Genomic DNA, 14,242 nt, shown 5'->3' with positions numbered 1-14,242 from the left:
ATGCTACCAATTGAAATTATCTTCACTTAACAAAGAAGGATTTGGCTACCCACTTCAGAGGAAGAACCCGCTGAAAATCTTACGCATAGACTCGAAGCATTTTCAAATACTAAAAGCTTAAACAAAGGAAATATGACATTTTCAAAGATGCTGCTGGAAGATAGGCCTCTAAAGTCAGTCTTAAGTAAAGGCACTCGAAATGTGATCTGAGAGAAGATGATTTCTTGGAAGGGAGTTGACCATATTGACATGAGTCCTATAAAACCAGTGGAAGAGGAAGCTTCAGGGTCTTCATTTGCTGAGGGGGAACAACTAAAGGTAAAGAGAAAACACTGCAGAATCTTCTTATAATCGGACCTTGGAATGTACTAAGTATGAATTTAGGAAAACTGGAATTGATCAAAAATGAAATAGAACCCATAAAGATTGATTGCCTAGGCATTAATGAGCTGAAAGAGAATGGAATTGGTAATTTAGAATCAGAAAATCTATTGATTAATTCAATGCTGTATGGGTTCTTTAGGTTTTCTAATTTTTGTAATAGCACATCTACAGGAAGTTTCCTGAAATTCAATCCAGATTCTGAAGAGGATGTGGTATGAGGGATATCTTTGAGGACATCAGATAGATCTTGGCTGTAAGCAAAGAATACCAGACAGATTTCCCCTTGTGTTTTATTGACTATGCATAGACATTCAACTGTGTGGATCATAACAAACCGCATATAATATTGAGAAGAATAGGGATTCCAGAACACTTAATTGGCATATACAGGATCTGTAAACAAATGAAGAAGCAGTTGTTCAAATAGAATATGGGAGTTCTGCATGGTTTAAAATCAGGCAAAATGTGTGTATTATATTGTTCAACATAGTTATTCCATCTGTATCCTGACTAAATCACATGAGAGAATTGAATATATGAAGAAGATCAGCACATCAAAATTGGAGAAAATCTTATTAAGAGCCTGTAACATGCTTGCTGATAGTGTGGAGGACTTGAAGTATTTTCTGATGAAAATCAGACTACGGCCTTCAGTACAGATTGTGATTTTAGGTAATGAAAAAAAATCCTTAGAACTAGAACAAAAGACAACATTATAATAAATGTAGAATATATTGAAATTGTCAAGGTTTTCATTTTACGTAGGTCTACAATCAGTACTCATGAAAACATCAGTCAACAGATCAAAAGATAAATTGTATTGAGTAAATCTCTTTACAAGAACTCTTTAAAATGTTGAAAAGCAAAGATTTCACTTTGAAGACTGGTGCCTCTGGACGAAGTTATGGTATTTTCAATTGCCTCATATACATGTGAAAGTTGGACATTTAATTAAGAAGACTGAAGAAAAATTGATGCATCTGGATTATGGTGCTTGCGAGAAATATTGAAAGTACAATGAACTGCAAGAACAAACACATCTTTCTTGGAAGAAGTATAGTCAGAATGCTCCTTGGAATTTAGGATGATGAGATTTTGTCTTATGTATTTTGGACATATTATCAATAGAAACCAGCCCCTGGAAAAGGATATTATGCATGGTAGAAGGTCAGTGAAAAAGAGGAAGATCCTAAAAAATATGGATTGATACTGTGCCTGCAACAATAGACTCATTCATAATAATTTTTCAAGATGGTACAGAACCTGGCAGTGTTTCACTCTCTTGTATGTAGGGTTGGTATGAGTTGGAACCTAACAACAGCAATACTTTTTGTTTTGCTTTGTTTTCCTACTGACTTTCAGTGCTCTGGTTCTCTACCAGTCATTATTTTCTTTCAAATGCTTGACACTGTGTCTGAAAGACAACACAGACTTTGGATAATGTTATCTTTCTTCATGTAGAGTTATGAGATTTAGATGGGATTGATAAATTTGATTTATATAATGCTTTTCTAAATATAGTTTGGTCTTTTGCCTAAGATAAAATTTTCTTTGGGCTTAAAAAACCCCAGAATCTTCATATTCTCAGTATTATCTCTATTTATCTTAGAAGCTGTCACAAAGGAGGAAACTGCATAGCCAAAATCAGGCTGTTATATGAAATTCCATTTTCTCTGGAATTGTGTACCCCTAATTCTAGATCACTTAATAGCTTTTAATTTCAATTATGGGTTTCTAGCTCAGTGAGTCTGCTACAACTTAGAGTCTGCTTCATTCTGATCAAGTTTTATACATTGAAGCAAGCATTGGAATTGGAAAATGCAGCAAATATTACAAACAGCAATCCAGTGCTTGTCTCACTGTGTATAGTAATTACATAATCGTGTGCCAACTTGATAAATAAAGTGAAGAGGTGGAGTCTAACCTGTCAAACAGGATGCAGTCTGATGATGTTTCCTTTTGGGTACGGCTTTTTCGTGAGGATTCTGGGAATTTTCTCTCTTTCTCCTTCATGGCTAAACACACACTCTCTCTGCTTCACATTCCTGTTGACAAGCCACATGGAGCAAGGCTAATGACAACTAGAACTATGGAAATGGTTCCACTTCCATTGGATCCACAAGACATTGCTTCCACCTCCTGTGATCTTCCTACATTTTACATCATTGCATGTAACTGCATGCAACTGAAGAGTGATTTATGGAATAGTATCAGACTTATGGGCTAATATCAGATTTATGAACTTGATCTGGAATGGGCTGGGATGTTTTCTCAGTATACAATTTCTCTTTGATAAAAAACTCTCTCTTACACATATATGAGTGTCTCTGGATCAGTTTCTCTAGTCAATCCAGGCTAACATATTGTGTTTCTATGTCTTTTAAAACTATGGCTTTTCAAGTTTTCCTGCCTGGATTGTTGTCTGCTAATTTAAACAAGCTTTTAAAGATGTACTAACTTTAGCATTTTAAAATAACTTCATTAAAAAATAATAATCTTTTCAATAAATGATGCTAGGATAACACAATAGCTACATGAAAACATACAGTTGGTTCTTAACTCACACCGTACATGAACGTTAACTAAAAATAAATGAAATATCTGAATCAAATGTCTAAGGGCTAAAAGCATAAAAGGCTATGGTCACTATGAGTAGGAACAAACAAGACAGCACCAAACAACAACAAAAGTATAAAATCTTAGAAGGAAATGGGTAAATCTTCATGACCTAGGATTTGGTATAATATTCTCAGCTATGACATTAAAAGCACAAGATACAAACACATGCAAAAATAAATTGGACTTAACGCAATTAAAATCTTATATTCTTCTAATAATACTATCAAAAAATGAGAAGAGAACCCGCAGAGTAGGATAAAATATGTGCAAAACATATATCTTTTAAGATATTTGTAATGAGAATATATAAATAACAGTTATAACCCAACAATTGGAAGGACCAAGTTGCAGAAATATCTGTATACATATTTTTACTAGTAAAATTTACAAACATCTAATAAAACTACACAAAATGCCCAAGATCATAATCATGAAGGAAAGGGAAAACAATACCAAAGTGAGGTACTACTGTAACACATGGATTAAGATTACTATAATAAAAGTCAGGTAGCAACAATTATTGATGAAGATATAGATAAATCAGAACCATCACACACTGTTGTGTGGATATAAAATGAAGCAGAGCTTTGTAAAACAGTCTAGAAGTTCTTCAAATAGCTAAACATAGAATTGTCATATAACCCAGGGATTATATTTTTCTTAAATATTGTGGTTTTCTTGTTGTTTTTAGTTACTATTGAGTTAGCTCCAAATCATGGCAACCTTGTGTTTAACAGAAGAAAACATTGTCTTGTCCTGTGAAATCCTCCCAATTTTTAATATATTTGAATTCATTGGTGTAGCTGTTGTACCACTCCATTTCATAGAGGGTTTTCCTCATTTTCATTCACCTCTTACTTTAACCAGCATGATGCCATTTTCTATTGATTTGTCTTTTCTTATAATGGCTTCTAAATAAACAAGATGAAATGTCACTGGCTCCTTAGAAGGTATTTGCCCCAGGATAGATTTGTTTGTTCTTCAGGAAGTCCAAGGTATATCCAATATTCTTCAGTAATACTAAAAGTCAAATGCATCAATTCTTCTTTCAGTCTTCCTTTTTATTACACAGATTTTACTTGCATCTGACCCAAAACTCCAAACATTGCCACTGAGTCTTTCCAATTCGAACCAACCCTATAGGACAAAATAGAACTGTCCAATGGGTTTCCAAGACTGTAAATGTTCATGACAGTGGAAGGAACTATCTTTCTCCCACAACATGTATATGAGGCATGCAAAAACTATGGCTTGGGTCCAGCACACCTTAGTTCACAATGATACATCTTTCCATTTTAAAATACATCTTTTGCAGTAAACTTTTATTAAGTAATGTGGCAATTACATAATATCATGTCAACTTGAGTGATGGGATGAAGTTTAGCCTGTCAATCAGGTCATAGTCAATGATGCCTCTATGTGGACATGGTCATCTCCTGAAGATTCTAGGAACTCCTGTCTTCCTCCCTGGAGGTGGAACACACACTCTCTCTGCTTCACATTCTGTTAAGAAGCCACACAAAGCTATGCTGATGGCAGCCAGAGCCCTGGAGGTAGAGGAGCCACATGGAGGCCTGTGCCAGTGCTAAGATGTTCCACAAGACTTTTCACTCACTTTCTTGTGATCTTTCGGCTTTCGGTTTCATTGCATGTGCTGAGTGAGCCTGTAGAAGAATTTATGGACTAGTATCAGACTTATAGGCTAATATCAAATTTATGGGCTAATATTAAATCTGGACTGGGCCAGGACGTTTTATTAATATACAATTGTTCTTGGGTATAAAACTCTCTCATACACACATATGAGTTTTTCTGGATTGGTTTCTCTGGTCAACCCAGACTACCTCAAGTAACATAGTGTTCGATTTATTGACTGTTGCTTCCAGCGGCTTCCACTTTCATAAGTAAAATTAAACCCTTCATAAATTCAATTTATTTTAACATTTTAACTTTACGTTTTACTTGAATGTGATTGAAAGTTTAAATTCAATGTCTTGACTATTTATCATGATTTTGCTTATCAGACCAGTTGAAAAACTTTCTATTTTATGTTCAGGTATAATTCATAGGTCCTAATATCTGACCCTCATCAGTAAGTACTTTAAGTCATCTTCACTTCTGGTAGGTAAAACGGTGTTACTTCCTATAAATGAGATTCCTTCTAATCCTGATGTTGCATTATTTTTCATAAAATCTAGTTTCTTAAATTATTTATTTAGTGTGTTGTCTAGATAAACTAGAGAAACAAGTCCACAGAAATTCATATATGTATAAGAGAGAGTTTTATATATAGGGTAAGTGTACATTCAGAAAGCAACCCAACCCAGTCCAGTCCAAGCCCATAAGTCTGACTTAGCCCATATGTCTGGCACCAATCTACAAAGTCTTCCTCAAACTCATAAAACACACACAATGACACCAAATGCAGGAGGATCACAGGCCAGTGTGTAGAAAGTTTTTGAATCCAGTGATAGTGTAAACATCTCAGTGCTGGCAGGGGTCTCCACATGGCTACTCCAGCACCAAGGGTTGCATCAGGGTAGGTCCATGTGGCTTCTCAGGGATATCTTACAGGAAATGAGCCTTGCCAGCTGAAGCAGGGAACTGCCTAAGGCAGCTGCACTCTGGTCTGACCATCAGACAGCAAGAGACCCAAGAACAAAAAAGGTGAGGCTCACTGAGCCATTTATCTCTATGCCGTTCAATTAATCCCACGTGTGTTTATCGGCCAGGTTGGCACAATAAACCTTAACTATTTCATTTAGCATCAAGGATGAATACACACAGTGAAAGGATACAACCTTGGCACAACCTTTCCAATTGTAAACCACTCAGATTCCCTTTGTTTTGCTCAAATTGATTCATGTACTGGTTCCATGAAATTTCTGTAATTTTGATTTCTTGCTATGTTATCCATAGTTTGTTATGATCCACACAGTCAATTCCTTTGTGTAGTCAAGAAAATATATTTCTTATATTCTCTGCTTTTTGTCAAGATCCATCTGGCTCCATCAATGAATTGCTCATTAAATTCCATCTTCTAAATCCTACTTGAACTTCTGGTAGTTCCCTGCCAGTGTATGGCAGAAGCTATTTTTTAATTACCTTCAACAAAAATTTACCATGTAATATTTTATCAACTTTCTTCAGAATAGGCACAAATATGAATTTCTTATAGTTGTTTGGCCAGGTAGGTGTCTTCCAAATTCCTTGAAATAGATGAGTCATTGCTTCCAGTACTGCAATTTTTTAAGTATTGCATTTCTTTATTAAAGCATCTTGATCAGTATTTCCATCAGTTTCTTGAGTCTTATTTACTACCAATGTGTTCAGTACAGCATTAAGTTTTTCCTTTGTAACAAAAGTGCTTGGTCATATGCTGTCTCCTGAAAATGTTGAACCTCAGCCATTTCTGTTTGGTACATTTAAAAAAAAATTATTTCTTACATATTTTTGTGCTTCCTGAATCATTAAAATTTTGTCTATAGAATGTTGAATATCACAACTCAAGGCTTACATTTGATCACCAGGATTTTTTCATCTTAAGAAATGTCAACTTTGGTTGATAAAGCAAGGAACAAGTCTGTACAAGAGTCATCAAGGTAAGGTCCTGAAAAATGGGCATTTGCAGCTTTATCTAAGTACACCAGCGAGTACATTGAGGATTTATCTTGCTTCTTGAGCCACCCCTTGAAAACTTTTATTTGGCTCTCTTTTATGTCATCATTTCTTTCGTTATCTTTAGCTACTCGGCACTTTTAAGCATTATTGAAATGAACAAAGTAGGACTAACAATTCTCAACTGTAAAATCTAATAAAACTATAGTAGACAAAGCAGTGTGATACTTAAATAAAGATAAAGAAGTAAATCAATAAACTAGTATTGCAAATCCAGAAATCCATATTTCTATAATTATTTGTTTTTTGACACGCATAAAATAGTCAATCAAATCGTAATGGGGAAAATGGCTCTCCATCTGCAAAATAAAGAAGATGCATCTATAACACATTTCATATATTCAAGTTCACTAAAAAATAATCCATGACCTCAGTCAGTATAAGAACTGAAACCAGAGAACTTGGGCCGTATGCAGCACTGCAACAGACGGGGAAGTTCCTTCAGTCACGTGGAGGGCCACAGAAAAGGCAGGATTTTACCCAAGCTACCCAAAGGACAATATGGACATCCCCAGCTGCACGTAGGACCACTGAAGGATACACACACCCCCCCACACACACACACACACCTGTTGGGCTTGCAGAGTTGCCTTAGTTTGTACCAAGACCGCTGATGTCCCAGTAGGTCAGATAATTTTTTTCCCCCTTGCCACTAGAATTGAGTTAAATTAAAATGGCTCCTTGGCTTTGGACTCTCCTTTGGGTTCAGTGAGATTATTCTGAGACTGATGCTTGCTCCAGAGGCTCTTTGTTATGTTGAAAGCCTCTGGGTTCTGTAGCTAACTTCTGTCATTCCTTAGCTCTGGCTTCCTTATTATGTTGATGTATGCTAAAGGCCCTGTTCTGCAGGTTTGTCCTGGAATTAAAAAATGAGCCTGGGATTTTCAGTTTTTAACCAAAAGAATATTTTTCCCTTTTTTTATATGGGATTATGGGGTACCCTGATTTTGGGGCTATTATGTTGACCCCTAGAGGAGGAGATGTTGCTTATTTGAGACATTGTTTTCTTCTCAGCCAACTGGAACTGAATTTGCCCACTGGGCCATGGTTACCCATTTATGCTCTGCCACACTGTGATCTGACTCAGGTAAATTTCCTGATTTCTTTTCAATTGCCACAAATCTATGGCTACCTTCACTAACCTGACACCTAAGCTACCAGCGCAAGGCAACTAACAGCTCAGGGAGCTCTGGTGTGGGGTCTTGTGACTAGCTTTCAGAAGATCTCTTCAAGTCTAGGATTATGACCACTTTAGAAGGCAATCTGGGGTAATTGCTCCTTGCTGCTGGACTAGAACACTTGCAGGGGCTCAGGTAAAAAGCCCAGGAGCCCAGCACAATGAACTTAGATTGTTTCAATGTGTTCTCAGTTCACTTGTGAGTGAGAATAAAACAAAAACTAGGGTCTGGGGAACACTCTAGTACCCTGATTCTAATTCTAGGACTTGTCCTCCCAGTCTCGTTTTCCTTACCTTTTAATTTTCTGGACGCCATCTTGAAGCCTTCCTCTGGAGCAACACTTTTCAAAGTGTTTTAAGTGAGGGGACATTTGGCCAATTGGATTAATGGTAAAACTAGATAAAAACTCTCGAGTTTTACTTTTTATTATTCTATTGATTCTTAATCCATTGATTATAGAATCAATATAAATTGATTCTATAAATATAAATTGCTTGATTTACTTTTCTTTATTTTGCTTATTGAGGTTTTATTTAGACATAATAAAATGCATTGTTTGTTACACATTAGAATATGCAGTTTCTATCACCCTGAGAATGTTCGTCTTGCCTCTTTGTACTTTCTTATTTGCTCTTCATCGCTCCCCATTTCTGGCCTTAAGCAACCACAAATTTGCTTGCTTTTTTTGGCTTTTATTTATTTATTTAATTGGAGGCTCTTACAGCTCTTTTTTATCATTTTATTGGGGCTCATACAACTCTTATCACAATCCATATATACATCAATTGTGTAAAGCACACTTATACACTCGTTGCCCTCATTATTATCAATACAAGAGCACCTTGCTCACCTAAATGGTCATTTCATGATACCCACCTTCACGACATGATTGCTGAAGACAGATGTGTGCATAAGCAAATGTGGTGAAGAAAGCTCATGGTGCCCGGCTATCAAAAGATGTAGCACCTGGGGTCTCAAAGGTTTGAAGGCAAACAAGCGGCCATCTAGCTTGGAAGCAACAAAGCCCACAGAGAAGAAGCATACAAGCCTGTGGGAACACCAGGTGTTGAAGGGACCAGGTAGCAAATTTGCTTTCTGTCACACTAGTTTTGCCTTTTCTAGAATTTCATTTAAATGAAATCACATTGTGTATAATCTTTTGAATTTGAAATATTTCATTTAGCATTTTGAAAGGATTATCTATGTTTTGCATTTGTCAAATATGTATGTCTTATTGCCGAGTGGTATTGCATTGCTGTTGTTAGGTGCCATCTAGTCATTTCCAGCTCACAGTGACCCTGTATACAACATAAGAAAACATTGCACAGCCCTGAACCATTCGCACAATTGTTGATAGGTTTGAGCCCATTTCTGCAGCCTGTGAGGAACTCAGAACTAGTTTCTTGGCATAAGCACAAGCTTCTGCCAGAAATCCAAAGACGTAGGCAAGTCTCCTTTTTCTTTTTCTGTTTACTCTTAATTTGAGTTGACTTTTAAAACTCAGCTTGTCAGCATATTGCATGAAGCCTGCATGCAACTACCTTCCTTTCTCCCTCTTCCTGTCACAGCAGGCTCCCAGGAAGAGCCTTCACTCGTGCTGGACCTTAGCTTATTCATAGAATAATCGGTTAGATAACTCAAACATTATGAATAGCAAAATAATGTTTAAGGGATCTTGCCACTGCCTTGTTTCTGTTAAATATAATTTTGAAAATGTCAATCAGAATTTTCTTCTTCTAAGTTCCTATATTCTCAATATTTATGCTATGTATGAACATATCTTTTCACTGTGGGATTTGGGGGAAACCTTATAAGATGCTACTCAATTCTGGATTATTTATGACTTCAATAAACTCAATTTTAACAAAAGCTTCAACCTGCTCCTTGAGAAAACACTCTCTCAATCAATCTTGTTGAGAGTCTTCCTCTTTTTGCTGATCATCTGCTTTACCAGGCATGACATGCTTCTCTAGGTAATGAACCCTTCTGATAACATGTCCAACATACGTGAAACAAAGTCTTTCCATTCTTATATCTAAGGAACATTGGATTGCCTTTCTCCCAAGAAATATTTGTTCATTATTCTGATACTCTGTGTTATTGTTTTATGGTACAAAAGAAACACTAAGTCTAAAATATAATTTAAGGAAACATTAAGAATTAAACAGGAAAATAACAAGACAGGCACAAAGATACATCATCTGGATGCCAGAGACCATTAGCATATGTCCATTTAAATAAGATGTAAGTATATTTATAGGTTTAGTATTAAGATAGCAGATGGGCATTGGGCCTCTACTCAAGTACTTCCTCAGTGCAATAACGCTTTGTTCTAATAATCCGGCATTCTGTGATGCTCACCTTCCTGACACGATCAATAAAGACAAAAATGGGTGTGTAAGCAAATGTGGTGAAGAAAGCTGATGGTGCCCTGCTATTAAAAGATATAGCATCTGGAGTCTTAAAGGCTTGAAGATAAATAAGCGGCCATCTATCTGAGAAGCAACAAAGCCCACATGGAAGAAACACACCAGCCTGTGTGATCATGAGTTGTCGATAGGATCAGGTATTAGGCATCAAAGACACAGAACAAAAAATCATGTCATTGTGAATGGGGGGGGGGGGAGTGTGCAGGGAAGACCCAAAGCCTATCTGTAGACAATTGTATATCCCCTTACAGAAGGGCTGTGGGGAGGAGATGGGCCAGACAGGGTGTAGTATAGTATCAAGGAAGCACAGCTTTCCTCTAGTTCTTTAATGCTTCCCCCACCACCGTTATCTGACCCCAATTCTACCTTACAAATCTGGCTAGACAAGAGCATGTATACAGGTACAGATAAGAGCTGGAAACACAGGGAATCCTGATCACCGCTTCTGTGAACCTATAAATGTTGATACATGTACACAGAAATCCTTCACATTTTCAATCTTTTCTCCATTTATCATACATGATGCTGTTTACTGGTCCATTCATGGCAATTTTTTTCCCTTTATGTTTAAATGCAGTCCATACCAATAATTGTAATCTTTGAAGTATTGCATTGTATGGATATATCATATATATGTGTGTATATATGTATGTATGTATACATGTATATATGAGGGGCTACCCCTCCAAAAAAACAGATTTTTTTTTCAAAGCTATGTATTTAATTGTATTGACAAAACAACCTTATGACCTTCAAAGTACTCTCCATTATACTTAATGCATTTGTCAAATCTGCAATTCCATTCTTAAAAACATTTTTCAAACTCATCTGTTTGGATGGTTGACAGCACATCACTTGTTTTATTTTTTTTTCTTCACCTCTTCTACATCATCACATCACCATCTTTTCATGTCCCTCTTTATTCTGGGAAACAAAAAAATGTCCCATGGAGGGAGATCAGGCGAGTAAGGTCTTGCAGGGCAACAGAGCCATGCTATTTTTTACAAAAATGGTGAACTGAGATGGCTGCATGATCAGGTGTGAACAAGTGCATTGTCGTGGTGCCAAACCAGTGTGCCATCTGCCAGAAATCTGGACTTTTTTTGTCGCACAATGTTACACTATCTTTTCAGAACCTCTAAATAGAAAGCTTGATTAACAGTCAGACCAGGTGGAATGAACTACAAATACACTACAAGTCGACATTTTCATCCTTTATGGAAGTTGAAAGGTGTCTAGAATGAGGTTTGTCAACAATTGACATTTCACCTTTTTTGAAATGAGAAAATCACTCATACACTTGTTTTTCCCATACTGCTGTCCTGGTAACTTCTGTTCAACATCACATCAGTTTCTGCAGAATTCTTCCCAAGCAGGAAACAAAATTTCACAGTGACACGCTGTTCTCTTAAATTGGCCATCACAAAAAGTGAAGTTCAAGTGAAACTGCCTTCACAAAAAAAATTCACTGTGCCAGAGAGAACCTTCCCAGGCAATGCCACTGGGTGCACTAACTCAGAGTGAGTTGCTGGATGCTCCCCTAGCAGGAAAAATACATACTATGAAAGCTCTGCATAGCAGATCTTTATTCCATTATGGGCGGGTGTGGGGGGGTGGCTCATTTGGTTTGTGTGCATGTGTTTATATATATTTACAAAATGTTCTGATTTCTTTTAGTTTAAATTTTTGATTTTCATTCTAATTACCAGTGCTATGTGATTGTGGTTTTACTTTGATTCTCTCAAAGTAATATGCTCATCTTTCATTTTCTTAATAGTTATTCACATATCTTGCTTTATGAAATGTTCACTAAAATCTTCAGACATTGTGTACTGGATTTTGTGTGTGTGTGTATATATATATAAACATACACATTATATATTGAATATAAACAATATATTAGTTATCTGTTGTGCAAAAATGTTCTCCTAGTCTGCGGAATAATGTTATAAAGTTTTGTTTATACGGCTATCATTCAAGATCAAAAGTTTAATTCTAACAGTATCATTTTATCAACTCTATTCTTCTATAATTTTTGCTTTTGATGTCCACTTGTAGAAATCTTTACGTACCTCAATTTCATTTTTAACATATATATTTTTACTGCTACCATAAAAAGGAGCCCTGGTGGGGTGGTGGTTATACCTTGGGTTACAAACCGCGGGTTAGGCTTCTAACTACAAATTCAGCAATTCAAAACCATAAACTGCTCCACAGAAGAAAGATGAGGCTTTCCATGCCCACAAAGTGTTGCAGTCTCAAAAACTGACAGGAGCAGTTATACCTTGTCCTAGAGAATGGCCATGAGTCAGAATCAACTCGATGTCAGTTATTTTGGACCATTAAAAATGACCACAAATTTAGTCACTTTACCAACAAAACCCACTTTCTTACAGTTTTAAAGGTCAGAATTCTGACATGAGTTTCAGTGCTAAAGTCAGGTTGTTTTTAAAATATTCTAGAAGCTCTAGTGGTAAATCCTTTGATTTACTCTTTTCAGCTTACAGCAGCTGCCCACAAAAAAATAATAAAAATAATAAAGCCTGGGTGCTGTAAACTGTTAACTGAAAGATTGGTGGTTCCAGTCCAGCTAGAGGAACTATCAATGAAAAACCTGTGGATCAGAGTTAAGCTTGGAATCCCTATTTAGAGAATCTTACTTGCTGGTGGTTGGAGACAGTGTATAGCCTAATCTGGGTGACTGAATGGAAATATGTGAGACCTCTGGTGATCACTGAAGGTCTTTTCCCCTTCAGAATTCACAGACTTCAATCCTCTTCATGTTCAGATGTGAAAACTCTTTAACTTCTGGTTCCATCTGGTGAGTGTACTCCGTCATAAGTTCCTCAAAAGTTGCAACTAATTGGGTTAACATTTTTTACATCTGCAACTGTTTCTGCTGTTGTTTTCATCAGGTACTGTTAAATTGGTTCTGATGCATAGCAACCCTGTGAACTACAGATATTCCTGAGCAATCCTCACAATTGTTCTTATGTTTGAATCCATTGTTGCATCCACTGTCTCAATTCATTTTGTGGAGGAACATCTTTTTTTTTTTTTTGGCTTCTCTATTTTACCAAGCATTATGATCCTTTATAAGAACTTGTCTCCCCTGATAACATGTCCAAAGTATGAGAAACAAAGTCTCACCATCCTTACTTCTAAGGAACTTTCTTTTTGTACATCTCGAAGACAGATTTGTTTGCTCTTTGCCAGTCCATGGTATTTTCAGTATTAGTCACCAGCATTATAATTCAAATGCATCAATTCTTTTTAAGCCTATCTTATTCAATGACCAAGTTTTACATGCATATGAAGCAATTGAAAATACTATGGCTTGGATTAGATGCACCTGTCCTCAAAAAATATATATTTGCTTTCCAGCACTTTTAAGAAGACTTGTGAAGCTGCTTTACACAATTCAATTACATCATTTGTTCTCTTGGCTGCTCTTGTATGAGCATTGATTGTGGACCCAAGAAGGATGAAATCCTTGACAACTTCAACCTTCTCTTCATTGATCCTGATGCCTCCCATTGGTCCAGTTTTGAGGATTTCAGTCTTCTTTACATTAAGTTGTAATCCAATAGTGAAGGCTTCAATTCTATATCTTACTCCTTCCTTTCAGAAACAAAGATTAGGTCATGTGTATAATAAGCTTTCCTGCGATATTTTTTTTCTTTTAAATATTCATCTTTATTATCACGCCATATCCTTACGTATCTGTATACTTATAGTTCTAATTCTTTTAATATAATCCAGCTTCTCTGATTATTTGTTGAACATAAAAATTGAATAAGTATGGTGAGAGGATAAAATCCTGACACACACATTTTTTTCTTTTTTTTTAATTTATTTTTTCTTTTTAATCAATTTATTGGGGCTCATACAATTCATCACAATACATAGATCAATTGTGTAAAGCACATCTATACATTTGTTGCCCTCATTATT

The sequence above is a fragment of the Echinops telfairi genome, unplaced genomic scaffold (assembly GCF_000313985.2).
Source record: "Echinops telfairi isolate 266 unplaced genomic scaffold, ASM31398v2 ScPeMD7_42;HRSCAF=159, whole genome shotgun sequence".
NCBI lineage: Eukaryota > Metazoa > Chordata > Mammalia > Afrosoricida > Tenrecidae > Echinops > Echinops telfairi.
The sequence above is the reverse complement of the archived record's forward strand: the minus strand, read 5'-3'. Positions refer to the sequence as shown.